Source organism: Phocoena sinus, chromosome 9 (assembly GCF_008692025.1).
Source record: "Phocoena sinus isolate mPhoSin1 chromosome 9, mPhoSin1.pri, whole genome shotgun sequence".
Taxonomy (NCBI): domain Eukaryota; kingdom Metazoa; phylum Chordata; class Mammalia; order Artiodactyla; family Phocoenidae; genus Phocoena; species Phocoena sinus.
The window spans coordinates 23,906,621-23,934,422 of NC_045771.1; the positions used below are offsets into that span (position 1 = coordinate 23,906,621).

The 27,802-nt window shown below is 52.0% G+C and overlaps 1 long non-coding RNA gene across 8 annotated transcripts; it reads right to left on the bottom strand.

Moving 5' to 3' along the window:
- Window positions 1-5,718: 5,718 nt before the first annotated feature.
- LOC116759000 lies at window positions 5,719-27,802 on the bottom strand. 8 transcript variants are annotated; one of them, XR_004351327.1, is made up of 8 exons: window positions 27,691-27,802; window positions 27,268-27,443; window positions 15,291-16,976; window positions 14,860-15,122; window positions 14,349-14,658; window positions 13,849-14,234; window positions 6,949-7,138; window positions 5,719-6,045 (listed from the first exon to the last, which is right to left on the bottom strand). It is a non-coding gene; the product is annotated as an uncharacterized LOC116759000 (long non-coding RNA). The 8 variants fall into 8 exon arrangements; XR_004351324.1 differs by having other exon boundaries at window positions 14,349-14,676; XR_004351329.1 differs by having other exon boundaries at window positions 14,349-15,122; window positions 15,291-16,853.

Consider the following 27,802-nt stretch of genomic DNA (forward strand, 5'->3'; position numbering starts at 1 on the left):
TCATCCCTGCTTCCTTGCTGAGAGAAAGAGTAAATTATATAAAGGTGTGATGTCTCTAGAATATTCGAAACTTGTGACTGCCTTTTTCTGAATCAGCAGGCGAATCTTCCTCACCTGAATTCCTTTCTCAGGAATCAGCTGGTTGATCAGCTCAATCAGTGGCACAGTGGTTAAGAATCCGCCTGCCAATTCAGGAGACGCCAGTTCGAGCCCTGGTCCGGGAAGATCCCACATGCCGTGGAGCAACTAAGCCCGTGCGCCACAACTACTGAGCCCATGTGCCACAACTACTGAAGCCCACGTGCCTACAGCCTGTGCTCTGCAACAAGAGAAACCACCACAATGAGAAGGCTGTGCACCACAATGAAGAGTAGCCCGTGCTCGCTGCAACTAGAGAAAGCCTGCGTGCAGCAACGAAGACCCAACGCAGCCAAAAAAAAAAAAAAAAAAAAAAAAAAAGCCCGTGTTATTTACCATTGTGCTATAAAGAAAAAGAAAAAAGAATCAGCTCTTTGCTGAGTTTGTTATCACTAATCTCTATTGAAAGATCCCTTAGCAACCAGGTCCCTGATAAGTTTAGATTGTAAGCTGACCCCTAATGTTGCCTGACTCTGCAAACCTTCTCTCTTGTAGGTAGAAAGCAGGCCATCCCAGAACATGACTTTTAAAGTCCCTTTAACCAGAAGGTGACTCAAAGACACAAAGTGATTTCTACCCGAGCATCCCTGGTGCTCAGCCCGATGCAAAAATAGAAAAGTGTTGAAGGAGCTTGCAGTCACTTTAGGGAGAGCCCCTTGGGAGTCAGATACAAAGCACCGTGGCCCAAGTGTCACAGCCCATCGAGTCTGACTCAGTGAGGCGAACTCCCCTGGGTTCAGACCACCTGTAAGGGGAGCTGTTCCCTGTAGCTCCCGATCCTGCTTCAAGGCTAATGTCTGGGGTCAGGGTTGGTGTTGGTTTTGGTTCTTTCCCAGGTCACAAGAGCTCTCGCTTATAGGGGAGGACACGAGCATGCAGAGGCGAGCAGGTTGGAGTTCAGTAAAGTCACAGAGCCGAGTTGCCCATCAGAAGGCAGGGTGAGGAGGACCAGGGCATCAGGAAGGACCACTGCCGGGTTTTGCTGTGTCCTGGCGGGGGTCGTTCTTGGGGAGTTCAACCTGTTTAAGCAGGGGTGTTTGGGAAGGGCCTGGAGAAGCCTTTGACACGGACAGAGCTTTTCCCCTTAGAAAGGCTGAACTAAGTTGGTTAATAAAGTTACCCAATGCCAGTCTGATTAAAAGGGTCCATGTTATGCCTCAATCCTGAGGCCACAGCTGCAAGGAGGGGTGAGGTGGAAACTGCTTGTGGGTGGTGTGTGGACAGAAATCGTTAACGTTTATTGAGTGTTTGCTGAGAGCCAGATTTTTGGTGAAGCGTTTACTTCATTATCTTATTTATTAAGATGCACATGGTTCTGCAGAGGAGGAAGGTCTCATCCTCTTTGGTAACAATCAAGAAACAGAAAAATTTGACTGGGGATGGGTCTTGGTGTCAAGAGGATCTGTCCTAGTAAGACGACTTCCTCCTCGACAGTACAGGTCTCCTGCAGTGCCAAGACCCTCCTCTCTCAGGTCCCCCCTACCCCCATCCCCTCGGACTCCTCCACCCACCAGTGCCAGGGCCAGCCGACCTGTATCTCACCCAGGCTGCACCCAGGCTGCCTGTGCTTTGGGAGGGATTCCTCGCTGAGCATGGTGCTATGTGCTTATCATTACATTATCTCATTTCATCCTCATCATAACCTTATGGAGGGAGGATAGTATTTTTGCTCCCATTTTACAGATGAGAACACTGAAGCACAGAAAAGATGAGGATTTGCCAACGATCTCACAACTAGAGGCTGACTGGCAAGTTCTCCCCATGTTCAATCTCAGTCTCCCTAATATAGTCACCTGCCATGGCTCTGACTCAATCTATAGAGTTCCACCCTTTGGCTTCCCAGCTGGGTGACTGGGACCATTGAGAATCACAGGCAAGACTAAGAGGGTCTAAAGAATTGTGGAAAGGTGTCTTATTCTGCAAAATCACTAAACAGACAAAAACAGAAAACAATCTGCATTGTAGATTGTATTAGTCGGCAAGACCTGCCAAAACAGAATGCCACAGACTGAGAGGCTAAAATACAGAAATTTGTATTCTCACAATTCTGGAGGCTGGAAGTCTAAGATCAAGGTGCTGGCAAGATAGATGTCTGGCAAGAATTGCAGATGGCCGCCTTCTGGCTGTGTCCTCACATGGCCTTTTCTCTCTGTGCACACATCCTGGTGTCTCTTCCTCATATAAGGACACCGGTTCTGTTGGCTTAGGGCCCCACCCTTGTGACCTGATTTAACTTTAATTACCTCCTTAAAGTCTTGTCTCCAAATATAGTCACATTAGGGGTTGGGGCTTTAACATATGCATTTTGAGGGGACACAGTTCAAGCTCCCGCATAGATTATTCAAAGCTCTGTGTTCCTCCTACAGCAGCCCCTACAGCGTGGGGCACAGTCAGCTCAATCCCAGGTGTCAGCCCCTCTCTGCAAGACTCGGGGGCCAGAGACTGCTCTCTGGAAGCCACATCCCTGAAAGACCACTGCCCTGCTGAGAATCCAATAAAGGTTTTTTTGTTTGGTTGGTTTTTTTTTTTTTTTACAGACTATTACTACAGACTCCTGCAGCTCTATAAAACCCAATGTTTACATGTAATTTTCACTTCAGCTAAAGCTTTTACATTTACCATCTTGGCACAGGAACTGAAGCCACAGCCCCTTATCTGGTCAAAGTTTCTATCAATATTACATTTTTTTTGAGTCCTCATAGCTGTCTAGGGATCCAGAGGGCTATGATCTTTCCATATATGAAACTGGTTTCTCTGATCCTACCCCTGGAATCGTTTTTCCAATGAAAGGAATGGCTTTGCAAGAAGCCATGCTTACCTTGGTAAACTAGCTCTTAAAAAAGCACCCTGATTTGTAGAGTTTGCCAAGTCCCATGGTGTAAATACTCCACTGTCATAGATTTCAAGCTACCAGTGGTTTACAAAGCAGTTCCCAAAGTTCCTGAATATTTTATACTTGGCTCTCATGAGCCAGTGTGAGTCTGCTCCAGCACTCTGCAGCTTGCTCTGCTCCTGGTTACAAAAGCTGTTTTGTAGACTTTAATCTGAGTCAGGGGTACGACCTGAAATCTTGATTAAAGTGAGGTTGCCAGGCCCCTCCAGGATCCAATCCCACAATCTTCCATTCTCATCACGCTGTAAACCCCTGAGCACAGATCCATGTATCTCTAATACATGCTTCTTCTAAACCTTCCTAACTTAGAAGAATCACCTATTTGCTGGAGATCAGTCACCCCTCTGGCCGTCGGAATTCTCATGAGGCCTTGATCTGCCTGGGAAAAGTCAAAAGTTCACCAAGAATAAGTCAGGGTCAAACTGATGGCAGGTGTAAAAGCTGCCTGAGGGGCTTCCCTGGTGGCGTAGTGGTTAAGAGTCCACCTGCCAATGCAGGGGAACACGGGTTCAAGCCCTGGTCCAGGAAGATTCCACATGCCACGCAGAAACTAAGCCCGTGTGCCACAACAACTGAGCCTGTGCTCTAGAGCCCACGAGCCACAACTACTGAGACCGTGTGCCACAACTACCGAAGCCCGCACGCCTAGAGCCCGTGCTCCACAGCAAGTGAAGCCACAGCAATGAGAAGCCCGCGCACCGCAACGAAGAGTAGCCCCCGCTCGCCGCAACTAGAGAAAAGCCAGTGCGCAGCAATGAAGACCCAACGCAGCCAAAAGTAAAGAAAGAAATTTAGGGGGAAGAAAAAAAGCTCTCCCAGTATGTGGTGCTTTGTCTGAAACTGGACATCTCTTTATTTTTCATTCAACCAAGGCTGTGTTTGGGGCCCTCAACCAGTGTTTCATATCTGACCTACTGCTGATGACCAGGGGGTCACAAAGTGGTGGTCAAGCTCTCCTTGGGCCCTGAGTGACTGTCTGCACTCCGTGTGTGTGAATATGCCTAGGGAGCTTCCATCCCAGAGGCAGAATTGAGGAGCTCTATGGGGCAGACCACTGAATGTTTGTAATTCTAAGTTCATGGCCACTACGTGGCATTTCAGAGGAAAACAGAGATCTGGGAGCAGACCTTGGAGACAACTAGGCTTGGAGATAATGTATACCACCAAATTAAATATAAGTGGGAATTGCAGCAAGTGCTAGCCCTGGAACATGATGGCTTCCAGAGTGACTGAAGTGGGGAGGAAGGGATGGTTCCCCCACCTCCTTCCCTGGCTGTGCTCCTGCTGCTCTATCAGGCCAGGCTTGGTGGGGAGGGAAGAAGGTTCGCAGGCAGCGGGAGAAGGCAAAGGGCCCTGCAATCCCCGCTTCCGCACGCATGGTCTCTTCCTCTCGCTTCCTCTGTAGTTTGATCTCCAGACTGTTCCTGGGTCCTGGGCGAGCCAGTTGAAGTGGGCATGATACTAATAAGCTGATTTAAGAGAGGAGTTTAGCTCATTGGGCCTTTGGGAAAGACCTCAGCTGGCACTCTGCTTGGTAAGGTAAGTTTCAGTGAAGCTAACAGGGATACTAGCCCACTCCACCGTCATATTCTTATTTTATAAGCTGACTGTATCCATAGTGACTTCTGTAAGTGGAATCCACCTTTCCTCTGGCAATAGACGGAATTGTAGATGGTATCCTTGGGGTCTCCTCTCCTTTCTAGAGCTTCTCTGAGCTCGGGGGGGGGGGGTAGGCACAGATGACTTCACACATCCACTTACCCTTGGGGTCCCTGGTCAGTGTTGTCCATAACATATGATGCCATTTAGAACATCAATAATGAATCGGTCCTTTCTCTTATACTCCCTAACCCTACTTACTCATAGACCTATTTTGAGGAATAAATGAAATTAAAATAATTATGGTCGAACGTCTACTACATGCCAAATCCTTTACTAGGTGTTTGACAAATACGATTTCCAAACCTAACGACAAGATCATGAGATAGGAATCATAACTACCATTTTATAGATGAAGAAACCCAGAGAAGTTATGAATTTGCTCAAGGTCAGTAAGTGTTAAGATTCCAGCCTAGGTCTTTTTGACTCTAAAGCTCACATTTTCCCACGTGATACTATGTTATATAAAACGTTGCACCGACCAGCACAAAATTAGGTTGTGCAGCAGTAATGAGAGACCCCCAGATCTTAGTGGCTTCTAACAACCAAGTGTTGCTTTATCCTCGCATGTGATGCCTTATTCACATGCATCACAGTTGGCTGGGAGCTCTGCCCCATCATCCCCCAGGACTCAGGCTGAAGATGGATCAGCCACTGGACTGTCGCCAGTCCCCATGGTAGAGGGAGCGGGAGCTCTGAGGGGTCGAAAACTAGCAATTAAATACCCTGACATTGAATTGACACACATTGTTTCTACTCACAACTCACTGGCCAGAATATTACATGAAGATTCCAAACCACAAGGGGGAGGAAGTGCTGTCTTGACCGGACAGCAGAGAACAGAAAGTATGGCAAGTACCATTCAAACCTGCCATGAGTGTCTGGCACAGGACTTGGCACCTAAATGCTCAGTAAACACTACTGTATACCCCCTCCCCTTCCCCGGCTATGAACAGATCATGGTGAAATAATGCTTCTTTGGATTAAGAGACTGGCATAATGAACAGGCCCTTCATTTTGTGCTTTCTTCAACACTTTTTTTCTTTATTGGCTTTCAGCTGGATCATAGGATGCTGGCAGCAGTACACAATCTGGGTCAGATTGTCCCAGGGCCTGGGTCTCCAGTGACTTGATGTCTGACCATGTGTCAAGGGTCTCCATCAGTCAAGGTCAAATGCCACGTTGCAGGTGATGGATGACACTCACATGTCCATGACTCACTGCCCATTGGCTCAGGGCTACAGGCAATCCCTGGCGGGCAGCTGTAACTCCAATCCTTCTTCTTCCAGACAGGGAGGCGTATCAGAATGCAAGTGAGTGACAGGGGCGTCATCATAGAATATGTTGAATCTGTTCTAATTGATAAAAAATGCATCAATCATTTGAAAATCTGAATAGTTCATTATTAATAACAAATTTTCTCTGACACATCTCATAACAGACATGCAGTGTGTCAGGACATCACCATGAAGGAACTGGTCAAGATGATGCCAGGCCAATCCATTGTGAAAATGAAAAATTGTGTCAATTAACTGGTTGTTTTATCTACATGGTGCCAAGGAATTGATTGGAAAGAACATTTTGTCCACACTAACTGAATTGGCTAGTGGTCTTGGCATTGTGTAGACCCAGCCAGAGTATTAAGAATGTGAGCATAGGGGCTTCCCTGGTGGCTCAGTGGTTGGGAGTCCGCCTGCCGATGCAGGGGACACGGGTTCGTGCCCCGGTCCGGGAGGATCCCACATGCCGCGGAGCGACTGGGCCCGTGAGCCGCTGAGCCTGCGCGTCTGGAGCCTGTGCTCCACAACGGGAGACGCCACAACAGTGAGAGGCCCGCGTACCGCAAAAAAAAAAAAAAAAAAAAAGTGTGAAAAAAAGAATGTGAGCATAATATCAAATCATGGACTGTCGGACTGAAAGGAATCGTCAGAGACAATTTTCATACATTCCCCTCATTCACAGATACGGAAACTAAGGAACAGCCAGCGTTAAAACATTTGCTGAGGGACATGCAGCGCAATTGTTAACTATTGTTTCAGAAGAGGTAAATGTGGGCACATCTTCACCCACAGCATTTTTAACATTTTCTGTAGCTATTTCAGAACCAAGATGCTCAATCCAATGGCATTGCATACTTTCTAAAAGTAGACAAGAATTTGAGAAACACCCCGTGGTGCAATTGTTCATTGCTTAAACTTGCTGCTGACTCATTTGCCTTCCACTTCTTTACCAACATGGTTGTGGCATCCGTCACTTACATTGGCTCTTTTCCCCAGCTGGTCCCATCCTCCCGGCAGGGCTGGGAAACGGGATGTAGTGACATCACCTCCGCGAGTCCTCATTGGCTGGTGGGCGGGGCTCAAAGGTGAGGACTCCGATGGGACCTGCTTGGCGCAGGGGTAAGCCTCCTGTCCTCCAGCATGAATCCTCCAGCACGAAGCAAGCCACCTGTTGCCCACGAGAGCAGGACGTTTAGGGCCAAAAAGAATTTCAGGCTTCATCTTTTTGAAAAAGTACAAATACCCCCCTACAAGCAAACAACTCCTGCTGGCCGCACTTAAAGTGTTGGGGGGAAAATGTCTCATCCAGAAATAGTCCTCGGATCAGGGCCCTCCACACTCCCACTTAACTGTGAATTGTATTTTTTCACTCACTTTGGGTTTCTGCCCCTTGAAACGCCTCTAGTCTGAGACAGGTGATTTTGTGGTGTCCCTTTATCCCCTTTCTCAAGTCTGCTTCAGAGACCTTTAAGGCTCCTCGCTTCATGGTCTGGGAGGGAACTCCAGAGCAGTTCTGAATGGCCCCAGAGTCACTGGCCAAGATCTAGGCTGTCCACTGTCACTGCCCAGTCTAGGATTTTGGCAGCTCTCCTAGCCCCACAGGCCCAGATGCAGGAGGCAGCCTTTGGCATGGACAGAGAGCTCTTAGGCTCAGGGCCAAAAAGTCAGCCCTTTCCCCCAGATGGAGCACATGGGACTGCCCTGCCCCTCCCCTGGACATCGCACCTCCCGTGGGTTTGTATGGCTCAGAGAGTATTTGGAGTTGGGTCAGGGTAGGAGAGCAGGGAAGATGGGACAGTAGGGTGACATCCTGGGACAATTCTGCCCCTAACCCACACCAAGTAAGAGAGGTGGAGGAAGAGGACCATGAGAGCGATTCTGGGTCACAGCCGGTGCCCCCCTCTCTCCTGGTTTTGATGGATTGTGGAAAAGCCGTGGCAGAAAGTCTTGCCCTTTCCAGTCCTCCTTGCTGGCTTTGGTACAAAGCTGCAAGCACAGACAAACACACATACACCACTCCACCTTATAACACACATACTGGTCATCCCTTCTGGGCCTTCTAGGGGGGTCATCCCTTCTAGGTTCATATTCTGGAAAACCCTGCTGGTAAAGGAATTGATGGCTAAAGAATTTAAGACTTTCAGGGAGAAGAGAGTTCGGAGAAGAAAAGTCAGGAATGAACTAGAGAAAACCCTTATAATGGTTTTTATGTTCAGAAAAGAACCCAATCTGAGAACATACTGAATAAAGAGTATTCTAGAACATATCATATCCACACCTGTGGAAGTGTGAACCTGTTCAGCCAAGCTAGGGAGCAATTCAGCAACGTGAGTGTCATTGGGAATGCACTCTCCCAAGGGCGGCAGCACCACTTCTAGGAATATACCCTAGAGAAACAAGTTCAAGGATGCTCACTGCAGAATCATTTGTGACAGTGAAAAACTGGAAACAACTTAAATGTCCATAAGTAGGTGAGCAGATGAACTGTGGTCTGTTTGTACAGTTTAATGTTATTCATCAATTAAAATGAATGAGCTAGGTCTCCACCCATTAGCATGGATAGCGCTTGGAAACATAATGTTAGGTGAAAAAAAAGCAAGTTCCAGAATGATAGGTTCGGTGTGACACCACTTATGTAAATTAAGAAGCACTCAAAGCATAGCAAGGTGTAATTTATGAGTTATTCATATGTAGTAAAGTAGGAAGACATGTATGAAAAGAAAACCCATCAATTTCAGGACAGTTGCCGTGTTTTTGAAGGAAGAAAAAGGGTGCAAAAGGGACTTTGCCATGTCTGTAAGGTTTTTGTTTGCTGGTTTGTTTATTCATTTATTTATTTTTAACTGATCTGGTATGAATGTGGCAAAATGTTAACATTTGCTATTTCTGGGAGTGGGTGCAAGACTTTCGTTATATTGCCCCCTTGTATTTTTCTGTATGTTTGAAATATTTCAAAATTGAACAAAGAAAATTCCCATGGCATTTTGCCCCCATTTACATGAGCAGTAATGGGTATGGTACTGTGATTTTCCATTTTCTTCTTGTCCTTGAAAGAAAACTTTCGAGATTTCCCTTCCTTATACCTCTAACAAAATGCTTGTGTGCTTTTGTTGTTGTTGTTTTGGAAATATCATCAAAAGGGACATTTTTCCAGCCACTTATTCTGTGCCCTCCTGATCTCACGCATGGCTCCCTCACCCGGATACCTGGAGACACAGGTACAATCCAAGCAGGCTTCACCCAACCTCCTCGGCACCTTAGCCCAGTCGCTGGGCTGGAGTCTCACCTCTGCCCAGGAGGGCTTCCTGCCAGATGCCTGCTGCCCCTCTGCCTGGAGGGGAGGCCCAGGGTCTGGTTTATTTTCTCTGTCCTTTCTTTACCTTTCTCAAAGTTTCCTCGTGAAACCCTCCCTACTCCTTGGCCACCACATCTCCCTTTTCTATCTCAGCCCTGAGATTCATGATTCCACCAGCACCGACCCACTGAGTCCTTCTCAAACTGGAGTGTGCAGTTTGAGAATCACCTGGAATCAGAATCAGAATTCTGAATCAGAATCACCTGGAAAGCTTACTTAAACCCAGATTGCTGGACCCCACCTCCAGAATTTCTGATTCAGTAGTTCTGGATGGGGCCCAGTGGTGTGCTGGAAGCTGCTCTCTGAAAAGAAAATAGGCACTGATTTGTAGTGTTTGCCAGTTTCCATGGTGTAAATATTCCCACCGCAGCTGATTTCAAGACCCCAATGCGACCTTCACTAAAGGTGGAGCTGGGGAGCAGATGCGCACGATTTCGTTCTCCCAAGGTGACGCAAACCATCTCAGCACGCCCTTGGTGCTGGGTGCTGGGACCAGGAATGTGCGTTTCTAATAAGATCTCAGGTGGCACTGAAGCTGCTGGCCCAGGGACCACGCTTCCAGAACCACAGCCCTGGAAGGCTGAGCACAGGAGCGTGGGGTTTGGGATGCGATTCCTGGATTGTGTGGGTGACTGCAACTTGGACCTTAAAAACCCCACCTCCTTAAGAGGAGCCCAGAAGGAGATTTCCTGCTCTGAAAGCAAAGGCAGCTTTATGTCCTGGAGACAGGCATGGGCTGGACCGCTGGCAAGACAAGCCCAGGGTGCATCTTGAGGGGTGCACTGGCCTGACGTTCTGTCCCCTATCCTGGAAGCCCCCTGCCCACAGACCACTAGCCGTGCTGCTCCCACCTCCTGCGATGGTCTGCTCTCCCTCCCCCTGCCCAGGCCCTGCAGCTAGGGAACACCATCCCACAGGATTAGTGTACACTAGTCCCTGGGGGCTCTCGAAGGAAAGAACCGTGTCTGAGGGTGTCCTTGGCAGAACAAGCCATAGACACTGGGAAAAAAAGAAGGGAGGGAAGTGGGAAAGGAGGCATAAGAGGATAGGAAAAGGATAGAGAGGGAGGGTGGGAGAGGAGACAGAGTCCAGAACAGAGAGTCTGATGATGGGGGGGCGGGGGTGGGAGGGCTCAGCAACTCCCAGGGGACTCAGGTTACACCCAGATTAGGCACAAATGAAAGCACCAGATGACAACTGTCTATTCCCTTCCTAATGAAATGACAGCTCTCTTCTGGGAGCTCTTTGGACCTTCCACTGTCACTTCCCCAGGCTCAGCCTGGATGAGGCCACCTCTGGGGAGAACAAAGAAGGCTTTGTAGGCTCTGCTGGGAGGAGAAAGCTCATCCCCAGGAGAAAGGCAGGATTAACATACGCACTCCGTGATATTATCAAGCTGGTATATAGGATTATATGTCATTAGGATTACAGGGTGTAACAACCCCAGGTGCATTTGACATTTCTATTCAAACTGTACTTTGGGGAAACCTATAGGTTTCATTGCTGGTAATTTCTCTGACTCCTTCCTCACGGAGGCTCAGTGTTCTGTCTCAGCCTGCCCGCCCCCGTACCCCACCCCCCAGCATCCCTTGGCTGGCGCGCCCACGAGCTCCTCTGCACCCTCACAGCTCCCACCCTCCAGACAGCCGGTGGGCCTGGGAGGGGAGGGATGGTAGCTGAGAGAAGGAATCCAGCTTCCTCTGATCTTCTGGAGGCAGAAGCTGAGGCCCAGAGAAGGAAGGGGACTGGTGCAGGGACACTCCCTCAGCTTGGGATGCCTTGCCCAGGTGCTGCTGGGGCAACTTGAACAGCCACAGAGGGGGGACACCGGCCGTCTAGAGAGACTTCCCATTTTGCCGTGAACTCTCCTCCTTTCTTCCCTCTCTTTCTAGATTTTCTTTCGCTTTTTCTGTGCCACCTCCCCTCCCCCACCTCCCTCTCCCTAAGACTCAGCCTTGGCCCCTCCAGCTCTGGCGGCCATGCCCCTCCCATCCTCGTCTCTTGCCCCCAGGGCCTGCGGACTGGCTTCAACCCCTTACAGTGCTGGCCACAGTCCTTGGGCCACAGCACACCTCCTGTCTGTTTGGGTGCGTTAGGTAGGGGGCATGCAACCATGGCTGATTTCAATCAGACAACTCACTGCCAAATGAACACATACACACAAAAGCAGAAAGACGCAGCAGTGCGCAGGCAGCCGGGCAGATAGTCCCCAGAGCTGACACCCCTAGACTCAGAGTGGGGGGCCTTCTTCTCCACGGTTATGACTGACAGTGACTCCCCTCCACGCCCCTGCAGGGAGGGCATCATTGGCCCCATATTACTGATGGGACACTGAGGTGCCCACAGGGAGGGTAAAGGACTTTCCCGAGGTGACACAGCTCACAGGGGGAGGACCTGAGATTTGAATCCAGATCTGATTGATTCTGAAATTCAGGTTGTTTCCATCAACATTGGAAACAGGAGCCTTTTCTGAACCCTCCCTCTCCCTGGGCCCTGCTCTCTTTCCTGGGAACAGCTTCCCTGGGGTGCAAGGCTCTGAGTTGCAGCCTGAGGGGCTCAAGTGAAGGGCCAGGGACAGTCAAACACCTGGAACGTGGACCCAGAAGCTCCCTTTGAAAGGTGGCCTAGACCCAGGAGAGTGGCCTGTGGTGCAGACCCCCTCACTGAGAGGCTTCTTCCCTCCAGCAACCTCTCCCTCCGTCCTCCACTCCCTCCTGCCCTCCATCTGTCTCTTTCCTCTCCATCCCTCTCAGGCCCTGAGCCCCTCAGGACTGTGCCTCAAAGAAACTGCAATTCTGTGCTCAAGATCTGCAGGCCTTGCCCTCCTAGAGCGGAGTCGGACTCAGCAGCGGTGGAGCGACCCGTGAGTGGAGCTCTCTGGAGGCTGTGTGGGCGCACTACCCCATTCTGACCACACGAATGCCACCCTGAGCTGCAGATGCGTTCCCCACTCGCGGGCCCGTGGGCAGATGGCAGGGCATGACCTCCTTTGCACTGGGTGGGGTTGGGAGGTCAGGGTGGCACACCAGGGGTAGGAGGTCCGGCAGTCACAGGCACTAGTCAGCCTTACAGCCTTTGTCACCACCCTATCATCAGCCACTGATGTTTGTGTCCGGGCGGGGGCTCCGTTGACCTCACACAGCTACAGTAATTGCTCTGGGACCCACACACCCAGCCCTCATTCCTGACACCACCCCCGCCCCAGCCCCAGTGAACACCAGCCTCATTCGGGATCCTTTAGCACCTCTGAACTCAGCGTGGGCCACACATCAGCTCATGTGTGACTTGCCTCTTGCCGGCTTCTGCATGGGGAAGGAAACTTCCAGCTGCCTTGTTTCTTGCAGGCCGTGGCTCTGGTGTGGCCTCTAATGGCTAATGGACCTGGGGAGGCCTGACACTGTGCCCCCTCACCGTGGGTTTCCCGGGCACAGCAGCGAGCCAGGGCCAGGTGGAGGATTCCAGACAAGGAGGGGCAGGGGAACGAGCCTTTTCCTGGATAGAGAGTGTCAAGTTCGGGACCTCCCTTAGCGGTGGAACATGAGACGGGGCTCACTGCAGCCACAGCAGTGGTGTCCAGACACCCAGCAGCTGGCAGGAGGGACAGCGACCCACAGCCACCTGCAGTTGTCACAACCCATCCTCTCCCCCATTTAGAAAATGAAGAACCTGTTTATCTTTTCCCTTTTTTTTTTTTTTTTTTGCTCTGCGGCCTGTGGGATCCTCCCGGACCAGGGCACGCACGAACCCGTGTCCCCTGCATCGGCAGGCGGACTCTCAACCACTGCGCCACCAGGGAAGCCCCCTGTTTATCTTTTATTTCACATTTCTCCATATCATATACGTCCTCCTCTGTCCTTCATCCCAAACATTGTTCGCACCTTTGGTAATGTTTCCTTGGGCCTTAAACCAAGCCTTGTATGTGACCTCTGTCCTCTGTTCTGTCCCCTGTCCCCTGGGGGCTGACACCACGTGGGCCTCCCCCAAGGGTGGTCCCTCAGCTCCCTGAGGCCCTGCCCCTCCTCCTCTCCAGCGTGAGAAATCCCTCCTCCTGTCTCTAGAGGTCTCTGTATCCCGAGGCAAGCAGCTCTATTGAATGCTTAACTAAAACAATAAAGGATTGCATTGAAGGATTTGGGGTGGTTCATAAGGTGAAGGGGGCAGTTGAAGGTCCAGGCTAGCGAAAGGCAGGCGCCAGACAATTCAGGGGACGCCGGCGGCACGAGCTCACAGTCTTCCCATTGGCACCGCTGCTAATTAATCAGCATCGACGGTTTCGTTCCCCATCTTGTACCCTCCCCACGGGATTCCAATTCCCAGGCCTGTCTTGGGTCTCTTATCCAAGTGGGCAGGGAAAGGCAAGGTGTCTCGAGTGACAGTCCCACCAGGAGTCCCCACAGGGTAGGAGAGGTAATTCCCCAAAAGGAGCCTAGACAGAGGTGGTCTCTAGATAGGACAGAGGGCCGGAGCCCAGCCGCCACACAACAGCTGCCACCTTCAACTGAGCCACTCCTGTTTTTTTGTACCTTGTGGAATCTCCCATAGACTTTGCACACAGGTAAACGATTGAAGGCGTGGTGGAGCACCGATGCACAGAGAGGTTCAGCACTTGCGCTGAGGTCACCAGCAGCTCGATGGGATGGCCAGGTTGACGGCTCCACTCCATGTTGCGGGTTTGGTGTGTGACCCACCTGGAGCCCTCGGGGGCGTCCCCTCTGTAGACAAGGCCTCCCGCAGATACTTTTTGGGGTAAGGGCTTCCTGACTACTGTAGAGAGGAACAGCAAGCCCAGACCGCAAAAAGATCCAAAGGAGCCGGCAGCCCTGCTTGGGCAGAAGGGCAGGAGGGGAAGGCGCATCCCTCCAGGGCTTGGCTTGCGGGAGGCCTTCTGCTAGGGCGATGGAGCCAGGACCTGGGGAGAGGAGAGGAGCAGGGAGCAGAGAGCTGAGCCCCAGGAAGCAGGTGAGCAGCTGGAATCCCAGTAAACCCTCCCTCCACCCACCCAACGTCACAACCTAATTCTTACCTGGTCCGTTTGGTGGGGAGGCCGGCAGGGCTGGGAGGACGGTAGTGCACCCCCAGGCGAAGGGGCCCCCTGTATTCTCTCTGACCTTGGAGGATTTTAGTCTCCTGCTGTGACTGAGGTTCAGTTAGATAGTCTGGCTGGTGTAGGGGTGGTCACTGCAGCATCAGGGTACCCAGGTCCTGCTGGGAACTCTCCCAGAGTCACAAAATGCCAAGAGCTCCAAGAAGAGGATGTTGTTGGATGAGAGCTCTGAGGCCAGACACCTCTGAACTTGCAGGCGTCTGCTGCTGGTCTGCTCTGACAACGCCCTCTGTGTCAGCAGATGAGACTGTTATGGTGAAGTCAGGGGTCAGGTGCCAGCTGGCTTAGCCCGAGAAACCTCCCCTGCTCGTGTCAAGTGAGCCGCTTCGCAAAAGTGGCAGCTAAGTCCCTGCATCTCAGTGTCCTTCCCTAATGAGGGGGGTCAGCAGAAGTCCCTGAGCTGGCCTGGCCTGGGTCTTACCTGCCTTACCTGGAGGACGCCCCCCGACCCCCAGAGGCCACAGGTGCTGAGGAGTGGAGGGAGTTGTAGCCCAGTCAACATCACAGGTGTGCAGAACGGATGGCTTCGGCCTGCGGTCCGTTGCAGAGCTCAGGGTGGGATGGTTTGGCCCGTGCTTTTCCTGAGTGAGGCGAGGACACATCTGCATCCTGCAGAGAGGGCGGGCCCTCAGGCCGCCCAGACTCCCAACGCGGGCTTGTTGGCAGGGGCCGCCTAGAGACCCTGGCCCTGCTCTGCGGGGTGGTCCAGGGAAGAGACAAGAATGTGGGACCTGTAGCCACGGAGGAGAGCCTGTGCCTCCATGTGGGGGGCCCTGGACCTCACTCACGGCAGCTCAGGACCTGAGCCTGCTTGCTCAGCCCTCCCCCGCCACCCCCTGCCCCGACCCCGGGAATCCATACCTGATGGTGACTCAGCTGCATCATGAGGACTGGGGCCTGCGGCTGCTTCAGTCTTCACAGGAGTGGAGAACCACCCTCAGCCCGTCTGAGCTCTGGCCGCTCCCGGGTCCTGTCCCCCTACCCCGTTCCACCCTCACCAGCACGGTTCCCTGGGGACCCCATAGTTCCCTCCTGCCCCACTTCCACGGCTACAGCCTGTGCCACAGCCAGCGTGGACCTGGCGTTAGTGGCTTGGGGGAGGCACACTGGGGGGGTTTGAGCCGAGCCAGGCAGGCCTTGGTGCTGGACCGTGAGGCAGGGCCAGGCCCCTCCCTGCTTGCACAGGCCCCCTCGCCCCCCACAGGGTGCTCTCTCGGGTATCACCTGAAGCCTCCTCTCCAAGGGTCCTCCCTCTGACGTCTGCACTCCAACGTGTTCCCCTGTGGAGGCCCGCTGCAGGCCAGCACATGCTGCCCACTTAATCTCACAGAATTAAGTGGCCTCCAGGACAGACAGGACCTAGACTATTGCCGACGGCCCCTCCCTGCCCCTTGCCTGAGTCTTTCCTTCTCCCACTCCCTGTCTGGGGAGTTTCTGCTGCCTTTGAATCTTAGGTCAAGTCCACTGTCTAACAGTGGGTACTTCGCCTCTCTGTACCCCGGCTTCCTCATCTCTAAAGTGGGTGTCATAACCCCGTGCATGGCTCAGACAGAAACACCCCATGCTCCTGCTACCAAGTCTCCCCACCTGCACGCACCTGTGCCCTTGACCTCTTCCCCTTCTGACCTCCGGTGAGTCGTCCTGCTCCAGCCTGAGGCCCACCCCTCCCCTGTGCCTGGAGCACCACCCCTTCCCCATCCCGGCCACCTCACGGACACCGACTGGTTGTGCTCCCTTCCTGGGTCACTCCCACCCGAATAAAAGCTCTCCCCTGGCCACGCGGCCCTCTCTAGCTACTGCCTATCTTTCAGGCAAAACTATTTGCTACACCGCTTGCCAGGCCTGGCCCCACTCTCTCTACAACCCCCTGTAGTCATTTTGTCCCTGAGACCACTCCTGTCAAGGTCACCATCATGTCCATGCTGGAAGTCCAGTGGTTGGTTCTCCAAACTTGTCTCACCTGACCTGTCAATAGCCTTGGACACAGGTGGTCGCCTGATCCTCCCGGAAAGGTCTTCTTCTCTCGGCTCCAGGAATGCCCCTCCCCCCCCTGTCCGCCCACGCCACTGACTGCTCCTCTGCTGGCAGCATTGAGAGTCACCGTCTCATCTCCCTGACGCCCGCCCCCCACCGCCCCCAGTGCCAGGATCACCAGCGTGCAGTCCGTGCACCTCCCCTCCTCTCGCTCCACACTCAGCCCTTAGTGATCTCATCCAGGTCAACTGTGACTCCCCCGTCCCCCGCACCCACACTTCCAGTCGGCTCCAGGTTCAGCCTCCAAAGGCCTCTCTGCTTCTGAGTCTCTGTGCATCCCTCCTAATGCCTCAGGATTGGCCGAGCCGTTCTGATCCTGGTGCCTCCCTCCTCTGGCAATAGCTGTGTACGTTGCTGAGATCCTCACCTTCCCAATGTGCCTCTTGGAATCTGGAAAGTGTAAAACGTGGGGTGGCGCACGGGAAGAGGGCCTCAGGCTGCCCTTCCACTCCAGCTCTTCCCACGCAGGCTGGACCAGGTTCTCAGAAGCGCTGTCCGCAGGCCACGTCCCTGCTGATGGGAGGGGAGAGGGACCTGTCCAGTGCGTTGTGGGATGGGGAGGCCAGGGCTCCCTCTGTTTCCCCAGCTCTTCCGCCTGGCACACCATCTGCCCACACAGGACCAACCTCACCAGGTCCAGACACTGTCCCCTGTCCAAGTCCAAACCCAGCCCCTCTGCTCATCCCAAGGAGACTGCCTCTCCCGCGCTCCCCGCAGGCTCTCTATCCTCTTCCTCCCCCCTTTCCCTACTGAACTCCTCCCTGCTCAGTCCACCAGTTCCACCTCCTTCCTGGCGCTTCCCTGGGTTCCCTAATCCCTGTCCTGAATTCCTGCCGCATTAGCCCCCTGGTTGTTCACCTGGCAGAGGTCAGCTGCGTGCCTGCCAGATGCCACACCTGTGCGGGGTGCTGGGGATCCAGAGATGAGCCCACCACTGTCCCTACCCGCCAGGAGCTCCCAGCTTAGAAGCAAAGTGTATACACGGCCCCCTGGATGCCTTGAGCCCCTCAGACAAAACTCAGCCCCCACTGAGTTTGTCAGCCTCCCTCAGGACCCCTGTGCCAAGGCACCAGCACAAACAGTGACGGGCCAGGTAGGCAGCGATGGGTGCCTGAGGAGGCGGCAGAGCTGAGGGTGCCGAGGAAGGGGGACTCCTCCCGGCGGGGTGGGGGGCAGCACGAGGAGACGGGGGGTGCTTCACCAAGGAGCCTGGCGGGAGCTGTGCTGGGAGGAGTGGGGGGTGTTGAACTTCTAGCACTGGGGGGTGGAGAGAGAGATTGAAGCAAAAGCTCTAGGTGGAAACAGGCTGGGGGTGGGGGGGGGGGTGTGTTGGGGAGGGATGGGGAGAAGTGAGAAAGGGTGCAAGGCCATGGCTGAGCTGGGCGGCAGCGCCAGGCATTTCCTCCAGCTGGCCATGGGCCGCTTCTGAAGGTTGGTTTTTTTTTTTTTTTAATTTTTAATTTTATATTGGAGCATAGTTAATTAACAATGTTGTGTTAGTTTCAGGTGTACAGCAAAGTGATTCAGTTATATATATGCTATGTTTAAAATGGATAACCAACAAGGACCTACTGTCTAGCACAGGGAACTTTGCTCAATATTATGTAACAACCTAAATGGGAAAAGATTCTGGAGGTTTTTGAGCAGGAAACATGTATGAAATTGATTGGAGGAGGCAGATTCTGACACACCCTCACCTTTGGGGATGTAGCCCCTACTCCCCACTGAGAGTCACTGACCTAGTGTATCTTTGAATAGATCATAAGAGCCAATTAACGTGAATCTTTAAAGACAGATTCTTAGAGTTATCAATACCCTTAGTCTAACATTTCTCTTTAAAGATGGAGAAACTGAGGCCCAGAGAGGGCATGGCAGTGTCTAAGGCCAGAGCTATGAACCTAGTTGCAGGGCAGGAATAAAGAAGTAGACATGGAGAATGGACCTGATGACACGGGGTGGGAGGGCGAAGCTGGGGCGAAGTGAGAGTAGCAGCGACATGTACACACTACCCAATGTAAAATAGTTGGCTGGTGGGAAGCAGCAGCATAGCACAGGGAGATCAGCTCAGTGCTTTGCGAAGACCTAGAGGGGTGGGGTAGGGAGGGTGGGAGGGAGGCTCAAGAGGGAGGGGATATGGGGACATGTGTACGCATATGGCTGATTCACTTTGTTGTGCAACAGAAACTAACACAGTATTGTGAAGCAATTATACTCCAATAAAGATCTATTAAAAAAAAAAAAGAGAGGAAAGAAATTAATTGGAGGAGGGAGAGGCTGCAGGTGGGGGAGAAGTTAGACGCTTTGCAACAATTCTGATGAGAGGTAGCAGGGCGGACCTGACCCAGAAAGATGGCAGGCAGGGTGGATGCAACAAATTTATGAGGATGTCAGAGTCAGGAGTGGACGATGTACAGGTCCTCTGGGAGGCGGGGAGAGGGGTCAGAGCACTGGGGACAGAGGGGCAAACTCAGGGGGAAAGTGACCTGCAGTCCAATTTAATAAACGGAAGTTGACGACCCACTGTGTAGAGGGCCACTTACAGCAATCAAGGTGTAGGACTTGATGATGACCATGACATGTGAAGGGCAGAAGGGACAGAGGGAGGCAGAAATAGAAGCTGGAGGCTGCCCAGAGAGGAGAAACAGCAGAAGGAAGGGAGGCGGGCACGTGGATGTGGCCACTGTGCTCCGGGCTGGCGTGTGGAGGCCTCCCTGGCACCGTCCCTGCAGCCTGGCTGGGTGGAGGGGCTCCGCAGGGCATGCCTGCAGGAAGGCCACCCAGCAGGCTGCTGGACCTGGGGGGATGCCCAGCCTGGGAGGGAGGCGGGGCTGCACAGGGTGCCGGGTGAGACCGTGGAATCCCCACCCCAGCCTGGAGCAGGGAACTCAGTGGAGATCTGCTCCCAGCACCACTGAGTGGTAACCGCTGCACTGGGATCCAGTCCCAGCTCTGTCAACCGCTGGGTGACCTTGGGGGCCTCCGTGTTCCCATCTCAAAGGCCACCTTTAATGCCTCTTAATTGTAAAACAAGAGAGTTTCAGACACAGTGGAGAGGGTGCCTCCACCTCCTGGCTGTTCTGCCCCAAGTGGAGAGGCCACCACGGGCACCTCCACTTCCTCACCCTTATTTCTAATATGTCCTTCAAAATTCAAACTCCTGAATGCATTTTGAATCCACCTGTTCGCTCCCTCTGCCCCACTGCCCCTGCCCTATAGAAGACTCCGTCCGCTGGCTACCTTGTTGACCAGAGCAGCCTCCTACCTGGTCACTCCACGTCCACTCACACCTCTGCAATTATTATTATTTTTTTTTAGTGCAAATATGCTCAGGTCCTTCTCCTCCTTAAAAAAATCTCTAAATGGTCTCTTATCACCCTTAACTTAAATCCGTGCCCTGCCCAGCACCGGGGGCTCCTCCTGATCAGTCATTTCCTCTCTCCCCGTGCTCCAGCCACACTGGCATTCCTCCAGCTCTTTGAACACGTCAGACTTGCCTTGGGGCCTTTGCCCTTGCTGTCCCCTCTGCCAGGAGCCCCAGCCCTCCCTCTCCAGTTGGATAACTCCTGATTTCTCTGCACTCCCTCTAAGAAACCTTCCCTGAGCACCCAGATGAAATCCACTCGGTCAGTCCGTTGCATAGCACCCTGTACGTCTTCCCAACACTTAATCTCCTTTTGCAAATGTATATTTATTAGTGTGGTTTGTTTGTTTAGTCGTTTAATGTCTGCCTATCCCGCTGGACTGTAATCCGTGAGGACAGAAATCTTGTCTGTCTTGTTAGCTGACGTATACCTAGCACCCACAGTTAGTGTTGATGGGATGAAGGAAGTGAGAAATTAAAGAAGGAAGATAAAGAGGGAGGGAGAGAAGAGAGGGGGGAGGGGGAAGGGGCTGTGTTTTCATGTTATAACTGCTGCTACCATCAGCTGACACTCCCCACAGAGCTGCAGGAGGTGGCCTCTTCATACGTGCATCCAGCCTATTCCTGTGTAATAGAACCCCTGCTAAAATTAGACCTTTTTACATTGTGATTTCATCACTTGCTGAATCACCTTTCCCGTATCTTTCTTCATTTAGCTTCATATTTTTCGATGCAACACCCTTGGTAACACGTTGGCCCTTGTAATTTTCTCAATGTTCATATTTACATTTTCCTTTCTTCGTGTTAAAGTAGAAACACTCCTTATTCAAGTTTTACTCATTAATTTAGAGAACATTCGTTTAAATGCTCAGTAATAATATTTTCTGGATCTATTGTAAGTTCTTATTGTGCCTCATAGTTTTATTAACCATAAATGAAACTAAATAGAGTAACAGTTGTTTAATTTAACATCTGAATCTTGTTCAGGAAATATTTAGATAAAAATAACTATTGTATATTCTGAATGGTGGGTGAATTGAGGTACTGCAGTTTATAGAATTTCATTCTATTAATAATCTTAGAGTTTCCTGATGTGTTTCTTTCTGATGCTAATAGAAACCCAACTTCCCACCCCCACTCCGCCATCTGAACTCACTGGATCTCTGAAAAGAGGGCCTCAAAATCTGAAAACTGCCATGATTCGCTGGGGTTCTCCAGGATCTGACCTCCAGGAGAAGGAGCTTTTCCCAAAGGTCAGATATTCACGTGTGCAGAGAAAACCCTCCTTCCCATTTAAAGTGGAGGCCAGGCCTGGAAGCAACACCCTCTGGATTTAGGGGATGCAAGAAGCGCTGTAAATGGCACAGCAGGCGAGCAACCCGAGGAGGAGTGGTTTGGGGAGCTGTGCTGCTGGACCTGCCTCGAAGGGCCCTTGGAGAGGGTCTGGGGCTCAGAGCTGTGGCCAAGGGCACATCCAAGCAGCAGGGAGATGGTTCTCAGCAAATGAAAGCAGAGGAGGTGGTCTGGAGGGAGCCTGGGACAGGGAGATGGGAGCGGAGGCTTGGGGCTGGTTTTCCATTCTGTGGGGGAAGGAGGCAGCCTGGGTCTAGAGGAGGAAGGGCTCATCCCAGACTCATCCCAGGCTGTCCTGATGTCCTCTGGTGGCCATACAGATCCCTAAGCTGTGGGCAGCTGCCAGACTGGAGTGTGTCGGCCCTGGAAAGTTACCCCTGACCCCTCCCAGCCACAGTCAAGGGATAAACCTGTCTTCAGGCCTTCTCTGCTATTCATGAGTCAGGCCCCTGGCCCTGGCACCGCTCTGGGAGAGTGAATGGAAACTCAGGATTCTGACGCTGCAAAGGTCATATCCAGATTCTGGGCCCAAAGCGCAGGCCCGTGTGGAGCCCTGAAGAGAAGCCAGCACTACCCTCCTACTCCCCTGCTTCCCCTGCCTTGGTCGACTGCCCTTGGAAGAGCCTTTCTCTAGATCTCCGTCTTCCTCCTTCTGCCCCGACCTCTCTGCCTGTCTCCCCACCAAAACTGCCTCCTGTGGAAATGTGGCTTTCTTCTTCCTGGGGCAATAAATAAAGCCAAGGGAGGCAAAGGCAGAGAGAAAAGTGAAGGGGAGGGTGTTTGCCACCCAGTCCCCATCCAAGGTCCCCATGGAGACCAGGGCAGCGCTGGGAGGGAAGCTCGGGCAAAGCAGGCCAGCGCACACCGGGCACCTGCTAAGTGTCGCAGCGTGACTGTGACCCTCACGGCGTGGGCAAGGAAAGTCTGTTTGGTATCATGAGTAATTCTGACCCCTGAACTGGGGCAGAGAAGGTAAAAGCAGCTGTTGGACTTTGACTCCAGCCCGATAGAGCCGCTAGGACTGGACTTGCCCTCCTGGTTCGAAGCACAAAATGTGTAAAGCAGCTCTTTTCAACCATCGGTCACAGGCAGCGCAAGGCTGCAATTACTGAGAAGGGGGAGGCAGGAGGTGAGGCCCCTGTTTGCCTCAGATTTCTACCCAGGCGCTTTCCACATGGCGGAGATCAGAGTTCAGGGCTGCTGAAGAGGCCAGAATTTGAGGGGCCGGATAGCTGGTATGGGCTGAACTGTGCCTCCACCCCCAGCAATTCACATGTTGAAGCTGTAACCCCCATACCTCAGAATGTGCCTGTGTTTGGAGACAGGGTTCTTAAAGACAGGAGCAGGGCTTCCCTGGTGGCACAGTGGTTAAGAATCCGCCTGCCAATGCGGGGGACGTAGGTTCGATCCCTGGTCCAGGAAGATCCCACATGCCGCGGAGCAACTAAGCCCGTGCGCCACAACTACTGAGTCTGTTCTCTAGAGCCGCGAGAGCCACAATTACTGAGTCCGCGTGCCACAACTACTGAAGCCCGCACGCCTAGAGCCCGTGCTCCACAACAAGAGAAGCCACCGCAACGAAGAGTAGCCCCCGCTCGCTGCAAATAGAGAAAGCCCACGCACGGCAACGAAGACCCAATGCAGCCAAAGATAAATAAATAAATAAATATTTAAAAAAATAGAATAAAAAATAAAGACATGAGTAAGTTAAAATGAGGCTGTTACGGTGGGCCCTAATCTAATCTGACTGGCATCCTTATAAGAAGAGGAAATCTGAATACACAGAGGGACACCTTGATCTTGTACTTCCAGCCTCCATAACTGTGAGGAATACAGGCTGGTTAAGCCACTCAGTCTGTGGTACTCTGTTACAGCAGCCCTAGCAAACAAACACAATAGTGGAGAGAAGGGAGTTGTGCTGAAGGAGACTGTGGCATCTACAAGGGTACTTGGCTGAGGGCTGGGCTGCTCTGCATAGGACAAGACTCCACAAATCCCAGCAGGGAGCGGCTGCTGTACAGCGTTACTACAGGTCATTCAGGGCCCAGAGACCAAATTCCAGTCCAACCAGAAGTAGCAAGACCTCAGTAAGTACTTGGAGCATTCAGGAGTGATCCCGGAAAGTCAACACCTTGGGCTAACAACCATGACTTAGAGTCACTGCCATACCCTAAGACCAAGGAAAAAAAATAAAAAACAGCAAAGAAAAAAAACATTAGCCTGCCAGGATCAAGATGATCCACCTGCAATTAATGTCTACCAGAAGCAAATCAACACCCTTTAAAGGAAAAAAAAAACTAGACTCCTTACAATGTCTCATCCATAATGGCCAACAATACAGTAAGAAAACATTTTAGACATGAGAAGAAACAGGAAAATGAGACCCATTATCAAGAAAAATAGATCCAATACAAGCAGGTCCCCAAGTAATAGAGATGTTATAATTAATAGAAAGGAATTTGTAAACAACTACCATAAATATGTTTAGACATTTAAAAGGAAAAGATATTCATAATGAGTGAACAGATGTAGAAATTTCAGCAGAAAATGGAAACTATATAAAAGATCTAAATGGAAATTCCAGGACTCAAAGCTACAAGATCTAAAATAAAAAATTCACTGGATAAACTTAAAACATCAGATTGGGGTCTCAGAAGAAAGGGTCATTGAACTTGAAAATAGATCAATAGAAATTATCCCATCTGAAGAACACAGAAAAATGATTTAAAAAGGAACAGAGACTCACTGACCCATGGGACAACATCAGGTAATTTAACATAAAAAGAATCAGAAGGAAAGGAGAGAGAGAATTGAGCAGAAAGGAATATTTTCAGGAATAAAAGCTGAAAATTCCCCTAATTTGGTGAAAAACGTCCACCTACAGATGTAAGAAATGACAGATCTAAGAGCAGTGCCCTGACTTGAGGCTGAGGAGGAAGGGGGGGCTGGACAGGCACCAGAGAGCTGGAGAAGGCTGGTAATTTGAGAGTCAGTCTGGGAGTGTGGCCTGGGCTGAGCAAGTACAAGGGGAGAAAGGAGGGAGGGAGGGGCTGGGGAAGGGAGGGGGATAGGAGGGAGAGCATCTGCAGTGCCAGTCCTTTGCTCTCAGCAGCCATATGACCTCAGAGAGCAGCTTCGGAGAAAGAAACCAGGTAGAGCCCACAGTCAGCACTTGAGGAGTGGGTGGGGAAGGGGAAAGTGGGAAGGCAACAGTTCGAGGTATTTTATTTTATTTTTTAGAAGTTTACTGGTCAAGGGAAAGGAAGCAGAAAGAGGAAGCAGCTGAGGAGGGTGTTGGGTGAGGGGAGCTGTTGCTGTTTACAGGTCCTGGGGAAGGGGCAGATGGCTTAGGGGAAATGACAGAAGACAGAAGAAAAAACAAGGAAGATTTTTGAAGGAGTCAAGCAGGTATGAAGCCAAGGACTCAGGTGGAGCCCCTTGGAAGCCCCTCAAAAATACCAACACATTCTGAAGAGAAACAGAGGATATGGTAAATGATGTGTCAACATGGTGAGAAAGGAGGTTGACGGAGCTCAAATCCCAGAAAGTGTGGTGAAAATCCTGAGCTCTTCACATAGCAGCTCACACTTAGACGAGAGCAGGCGCTGCTCTAGGCACTGACATTTGTCCACACGGCTATCTGTGAGATAGGGGCTATGTTTCCCCCCACTGCTACAGAAGAAAATCCCCCAAGGCGCCGCAGCCAGCAAGGGGCAGAATCAGGATTTGAACCCAGGCAGTGAGTCTGGCACCAACACCTCCCTATTAACCACTACACCTAGAAGGGGCTTCCCAGACATGACCAGGTGGGGAGAGGCGGACTGTAGAGTGAGAAGGTCAAGGAGACTCCCTTCTCCACTTAGAATGTGACCCTAAAGTAATCGTTCCTAAAAACTAGGGTCAGAGACCCTTTTAAGGGAGCTGATAAAAAGTAGACTCTCACCTTAGAAAGGATACCAACTTTTCTCATGATATTAGGGGGTTCATGGCTCCCCCAGATCAACCAATCCATGCAGGGGCTGAGCCCAGGACTGGCTTTACAGCTGAAGGACTTATTCTCCCAGCTGCAGGGAGTGCTGCCACCCTGACGGTCCCCATCCCTCTTCTGGAACCGTCCTTGACTGAGGAGGGCACCTTGCCCGTTGCCCTCTCCTTCCCAAGGCAAAGCACAGGAGTTAACTGACTCGGCGGTTCTGAAGGACTCCCCCCCTCCCCAGTGGGTGCTGATCTTGAGAGTGCGACCTAATAAACGTCCAGTCTGTTACTCGCCCTCCCAGAGTCAGCTTCTGAGAGAACCTGGAGAACTCAACCGGTGACACGTGGACTCCTTCCTTTCATCATAACAGCAACTAGCAAGGGAATCATACATGCTAGATTAAGTCCTGCATCCCCTTTTTGCAGGTAATAAGTCTGAAACTTAGATGGCTGCCTGCCCAAGGTTCCAGAGCCCGCAATAGCTACGGTCAGATGTAAACCCTTTCCATCCAGGGCCAAATCCCATAGGCACTACATCCTCTTTCATCCAGGAGGGGGCAGTCCCAAAAGAATGCACCAGGAAGGGGAGACAGGTTGGGCCACTCTGATGTGGAGGTAGAGCCCCTGGGTTCTAGAAGGGTGCTCCATCCTTGTGCTCCCTGGCTGCCTGGGCACATTCAGGGTTGGACAGTTTAAAAAAAATTTTTTAACACCTTTATTAGAGTATAATTACTTTACAGTGGTGTGTTAGTTTCTGCTTTATAACAATCAGCTATACATATACATATATCCCCATAGCTCCTCCCTCTTGTGTCTCCCTCCCACCCTCCCTATCCCACCCCTCTAGGTGGTCACAAAGCACCGAGCTGATCTCCCTGTGCTATGCGGCTGCTTCCCACTAGCTATCTATTTTACATTTGGTAGTGTATATATGTCCACGCCACTCTCTCACTTCGTCCCAGCTCACCCTTCCCCCTCCGTGTGTCCTCAAGTCCATTCTCTACGTCTGCAACTTTATTACTGGGGTTGGACACTTTTAGCCAAGCCACCCAGAGGCCACCTTCAGCAGGGAGTGCCGGGGGGGCCTCTGGGCTCAGCTCTGACAGGGTCTTGCAGGATGGGGATGGCAGTGCCTACAGGTCACACCCTCACCCAGAAGTCTGCCTGCTGACCCTCAGGGAGCCACAGACCCGGGTGTGTATCCCAGCCCTGCTGCTTGTTAGCTGGGTGGGCGGGGGTGGGGTAAGGGATGGTCTCCAGTGGGTCACTCCCCTCTCTGGGCCTCCCAGGCTCCATCGAGGGGCCCAGGGCGAGTCAGCATTTTTCTTGCTCCCCACTGCAACTTTCCAAACATACCTGCTCCTCCTCTGCAGGGCCTACCTTCCAGCCACACCCACCTCCCCGCCTCAGTGCCATCCTCCCAACTCCCTGGACACTCCTCCACACTCACTGAAACCTATGTCCAGCTTACTGTCTCCCTGTCTCTCCCAGCATCATTTGGGAGTGACCTCAAGATCCAGGTAGAATGCCCACTCAACAGGCCAGCCTTGGGGCCTTGGGCCTCCTGCTCTCCAGGTCTTTCACCTCTAGCTCCCTTCAGGCACTCACAGCCTTGGCCAGCTCCCAGCCACCCTGTCTCCACCAGCCCCCTTTCTCCCAGCTGGATCTGCTGGCCAGATCACCTGAACCACTCCCTCCTCTCAGCGTTTCCCCTGCAGTAGAACACACTTCCTGTGGTCCCAACACAAGCACAGACTTTTTGTAACTGTCAGAAATGTGACAGAGCATGAAATCAGTTACATAAGTTATCTGGCTTAAGCCATGGTGCATTCTGTTTGTTTTGTGACAGGGCAAAAATGGAAAATTTTGCCTCAAGGTGGACGTTTTAAAAAAGACAACCTGTGGGCTTCCCTGGTGGCGCAGTGGTTGAGAGTCCGCCTGCTGATGCAGGGGACACGGGTTCGTGCCCCAGTCCGGGAGGATCCCACGTGCCACGGACCGGCTTGGCCCGTGAGCCATGGCCGCTGAGCCTGCGCGTCCGGAGCCTGTGCTCCACCACGGGAGAGGCCACAACAGTGAGAGGCCCGCGTACTGCCCCCCCAAAAAAAAGACAACCTGTGCTCTCCGAGAGGCCTGCTGTGTCATGTGTATGCTCTCAGTTCCTCATGATCCCCGTTGCCAACGTGCGGGAACTGCCAGGTCCACAGCTCCACCGGCTGCCTTCCACATTCACCCATCAGAACGCCAACACCGCGTCGGGCCCACAGTCCCCTTCCACACCCACAACGCTCCTAGAAAAAATAATTACATCATCTTGCAAACTGAAGCCCCCCAAAGCCAAGGTCTTCAACCTCAGTGTGGCCTGGCGTCCACGACAATCCTCTGATTTTCCTCATTTCTCTCAGCAGCTGTTCTCAACTTCCACTACACGCCTCCAGCCCTCACCCACTAACCCGGGAGGATAACCGTGCTTCCTTGACGCCATGGCGACTGAGGCCTCCAACCATGACCGGCCCCAACTGATGTGGCCTCTCTCACCTGTCCTGGACTCTTCCCCTCCAGTCTCAGCGTCACAGGCTCCTGTTCCATCAGTTATGTCCTCTTTCTCTTATGTCCTCAAGTGTTTCCTCTCCCCTGGACATGTCCCCAC